Source organism: Macrobrachium nipponense, chromosome 27 (assembly GCF_015104395.2).
Source record: "Macrobrachium nipponense isolate FS-2020 chromosome 27, ASM1510439v2, whole genome shotgun sequence".
In the NCBI taxonomy this organism is placed as follows: Eukaryota; Metazoa; Arthropoda; class Malacostraca; order Decapoda; family Palaemonidae; genus Macrobrachium; species Macrobrachium nipponense.
The window spans coordinates 56320643-56325642 of NC_087216.1; positions in this window are offsets into that span (position 1 = coordinate 56320643).

The following is a 5000-nucleotide window of genomic DNA, read 5'->3' on the forward strand; positions in this document are numbered from 1 at the left end:
TCATATGGTACTGAAGGGTCTCGAACACTCAGTCAGTATCTTTCCAGCAACGACAGTCGACGTTAACCACTGACCATCAACAGATGTTTAAGTCAATGCCGAATCTACTGTGCTTATTTTGAAGTTCAGGCTCTTAATAATAGGTGGGGTAATTTTAATGAATTCCTCTCAAAATTAAACGCATTAGTGCCCAGCATCAAATTTTAAGTTGAATGGGAAACAGACAACAAAATTCCTTTTCTTGATGTTTTAATAATCAGAGACACGACAGAATACAAATTTACCATATACAGAAAACCAACGTTCTCACTTTCATACATTCACTACTTTAGCTATCACGACATTGCTATCAAGATAGGTGTAGCCAGCAACCTGTTCTTAAGAGCCTTACAAATTTGTTCCCCAGATTTCCTGGAAAAAGAATTTGAACTAATTCGCAAGCAACTTTCATCTTTAAAGTATCCTGACCATATAATTGAGAAAGCAATTCACAAAGCAAACGTAATTTTCTACCAACCCCCTAAAGACAAGACTAGAGATACACCCAACAATAAAATAAAGATTCCACACCTGGACACTATTAAGAAGGTGATCAGACCCTCGGAAAATCTACCGCTTTTGCATTTACTTACCTAAACACCTTAGCCAAATCCCTGATTAACGTCCGACAAAAGACATCTCCCAAGGACACTGGGGTTTACCAAATCCCATGCCAAGACTGTGACCAATCTTACATCGGATTTACAGGTAAATCACTTCCCCAGAGATTAATACAACACAAACGGTCAGTTAGGTATGGACAACTGAACTCATTGTTATTTCAACCATATACATGAACATAAACATAGAATAAACTGGAATTTGTCACCTGTAATTTATAGCAGCAACTGTTGGTACAAGAGTCAAATGATGGAATCGGCCTTAATAAAAGAGAGGCAGGTAGTGAACATCTCAAAAGGAGCATGGATTTCAGATACGATAGACAAAATTTTAATTCAACCAACGCTTAAGAAGATTAAAGGAAGATTATCAGAGGGGGTGACCTAAATTGAACTTGCCTTTGGATGTACCTCTTGGTTTAAATACTCCCTTTTCTGTAAATTTTTCTCATTCACCTACCTGAAAGAGAGACACAGCGTCTCTTTTAATATAGTAACTTTTCTCTCTATATTTTGGTATTTTTATGGGCTCCTTTTATTAGATGGAATTCTGTTGTAACAGAACATTTACCAGTAATACATACACATACATATATATATAATATATATATATATATATATATATATATATATATATATATATATATATATATATATATATATATATATATATATATAAATATATATATATATACATATATACATACATACATATATATATATATATATATATATATATATATATATATATATATAGATATATATATATATATATATATATGTGTGTGTGTGTGTGTGTGTGTGTGTATTCGTGTGTGTGTGTGTGTCTGTGTGTCTGTGTGTGTATAAGTGTGTGTAAATATATAAAGGAGGAGTATGGAGGAAGAAAGCACGATAATAAAAAGTGGTTCTAGCCCTCTCTCTCTCTCTCTCTCTCTCTCTCTCTCTCTCTATTCGCGGTATTACTCTTATATCTTCCCAGAAGAAAAAGAAATATCCAAATGGATTCAGGCCATCAGTCAGAGATTTAGGTCAGAGTAGGAGTTAAAGTCATGGTGTTATTTCCAGGAATTTCCGCCCACTTCCTTCTACGTTTTCTTGGGGAATATACTGGAGAGTTGAGCTAGAATTATGGAACATTATGACCTATGGTTTTTCAAGTTCTGAGCGTTCATATGCATTTTTAGCCCTTTCTTAAATTAATATTTATTATTTCTCATCGGATATCTTAAGAGGAGCTGTTTCTTCAAAACTGAAGAGATTATATGCATTATGCGCCATATAATTTGCTATTTTTTTTTAACCAACATACAGCTGAGTATGTTTACGTGATGAAATCTAGTTAAGGAAGTTTAACAAACCTGGTATATTTTATAAGATAAAGAGCTTTTTTTGAAACAATAAGTTTTAATAACATAATAAAAAAAAACTCATGTTTCTTGCTATCAAGAATTGAATTTCTATGAGGAAAAGAAAGTAAAAGTATGGACAGGAATCCTTTCCAGGGAACTTTCCAGGGAACACCGAAATGATCATTTAAAATTCTCAGTGGAATAATATAGAATTTAAATTCGACATTCGAATCCATCCTGGTCTTTTTTTTTTGTTATTTGTAGTCTATCCTGAAATAAGAACTGAATATATCATATTTATGTTGGCTACTTTAAATCTTTCTTGAAAGTGAAATTGAGAGAAAGAGGTATTTCAATAAATTTGACTTTCAAGGTAGACAAAATAAAAATAGCTGGATATAAATACTTTTAAAATAACCACTGGCCCGTTTACCATACTTACCTTTCCCTAAAGTCAGGTTGTCTCTTTCTTAGGAATGTGACACTTTCCTTTCACAGCTATAATCATTTGTTTTAACCTTAATGAAAGAGAATATGGATAGAGTTCACAAACGAGTAATAATCATCCTATTAGAAAAGTGAAGCTCAAGTGCCCTTCGTGGAACGTATTTCCTTCTAAATACAAGCAAAACATTCCATACATCCCTTTCCTATTTCAAGTTTAAAGCTTTTGAGACAAGAAACCTTAACGCTATTTTCGGTGTATAAGCCCTCCACGCGACTCCATGAAAAGGCCATTACTTCCTCTCGTCTTTTCAACTCCAGAACATTTTCCTAGTTTCTGTGGGTTTTCCGCCTGATTCCCTTTTCTATGTGGAATGCAAAACCGATTCCTTCTACAAATCCCTCTATGAGAATGCCATTTATAGAGAGAGTATCATAAATAAGAATATATATACAGCCAATATCATAAAAGAACCCCCTTACTAGAACAGGGTTTTTATTTCTTGTTTAACACCATCCCGAAGGATGTTAAAGGACTGGGCTATGATCAAAACCAAAATTATATGCGTTTTATCGGGGAATATATACACACACAAGCATTACCAGACACACTCACATACTTGTTATGGGAATATTATGAATATACTTATCTTTCTGTCGTATTTCACATTTCATATCTACTCCTTCATTGAAAACAGGTTTTTATTTTAGATCCCCAATTTAAAGTAGAAAGAGAGAAAAAAAATCTAATATATGTAAAGATTCACTGTTCACATCATATATTAGATAAATAAAGAGAGAGAGAGAGAGAGAGAGAGAGAGAATTTTCGTCGATTAAATTCACTTTCAAATCATTCTGGCGTTTTATAAATCAAAGAGATTAAATTTCATTTATATTGCGAGTAACAGGTTGTAAAAGTTATCATTAATTTGACCCTTTTGGATGTGGATATGATTTGAGTAATGAGTCTTTACGACTTACGTTAAACAATAAGAAGCATAATTTTTTTTCGGAACAAAGTTCACCGTAAAATGTAAACATTTATATAATTTCTACTGAAGTGATCTCTCTTTTTTTACTCAGCAGACAGCCCGGAAAGATAAACGACAGTCAACGGAAATCTCCTTTAGATGTTCCACGTGCAAAAAGGCCGATTTCGTTCTCCTGAAAATCTTCCGACGATACACAACCATCAGAACGATTCTAAACTATAACTGCTACATCTCTTGCCATGAGACTGAGAACCAGTTATGTCGTCGTTGAAGTGAACATGAAGATTTTTAAATTTTTTTAACCAGGGTCATCTTCACAGAAATTTAAACAAGTGACCGAGAGAATTTAGGCAATTGTGAGATGGAAAATTTCTTATTGAACATTTGGAGTTTGAGTTTAGAAAATAAACCCCCATCTTCACAACGCACATATACGCATAAACTTCTTAGCTATTACTTTGTTCCTCTCTACCTAGAAAAATGACATTGGCATCACGTGTCATCAAATAAATTGTGGTACTGTGAAGAAAAGTATGCATCTGAATTCCGCATTTTGTGCTCTTGCTAAGTCATCTAAGATTATTTCAATTAAGTTTTGAAACCAATACATACGATAATAATGGAAGTGACCAGGGTTATGGCAAGCAAACGACTTAAACATTTCCCAAATGACTGAATATTAATTTTAAGGCTTAGAGTCCAGAGCAGAAGCAATTAAAACTTTGAGAAATACTTTATAAGCATTTCCTTATCAAGTAAATGACAGTAAATATTACAGTATCCTTTTTACTTTTACTCTCATATTACACATTTTTTTATCTCTTCAAGGGAAAGGTCTACTGAGATGGCGAGGCGAGTAGGAAATTCATTTCTGCTTTGCTGACGTCATCTGAATTTCAGGTGTGCCTTTTCTTATTTTCCGTTCTCTCATATGTGTCTGTTTATTATCTTTTCGTAAAGGTCTCTCTCTCTCTCTCTCTCTCTCTCTCTCTCTCTCTCTCTCTCTCTCTCTCTTTGGAGCTCTCGTAGGTTTCTAGTTTGTTGACTCAGTCCGCAAGGTTTTCCCCCTGAAGATTTAAAAAAAAACAAAAGAAAAGGTAACCTGACATTACCCACAGCAAAACCCACATCGAAAAGGGTCAAATTAATGATAGCTTTTACAACCTGTTACTCGCAATATAATTTGAATTTGATCTCTATGATATAAGGCCGTCAGAATGATTTTTAAAAATGAATTTAATCGACGAGAATTCTCAATATGTCCATATACAAACGATTCGAGAGAATCGGCGTAGCCGCAACTGACATTACCATTGTTTAGATAAGGTCCTCTAACAATGACCGCCAAAATTGGGTCATAATGAATCGAGGATATTTGATTGAGACACAATGGAAATGGTGGCAAGGCAGTTTTCTTCTTATTACGATATTAACAATCGTTTGCCGTGACAATGAGTTGATGAGAACTCCGCTTGGCCAGCTGCCTGTTATTTGCTTTTCGGGAACGTCAAATTGTTATTTTGCATAAAAAAATAAAACACACAGAAAACAT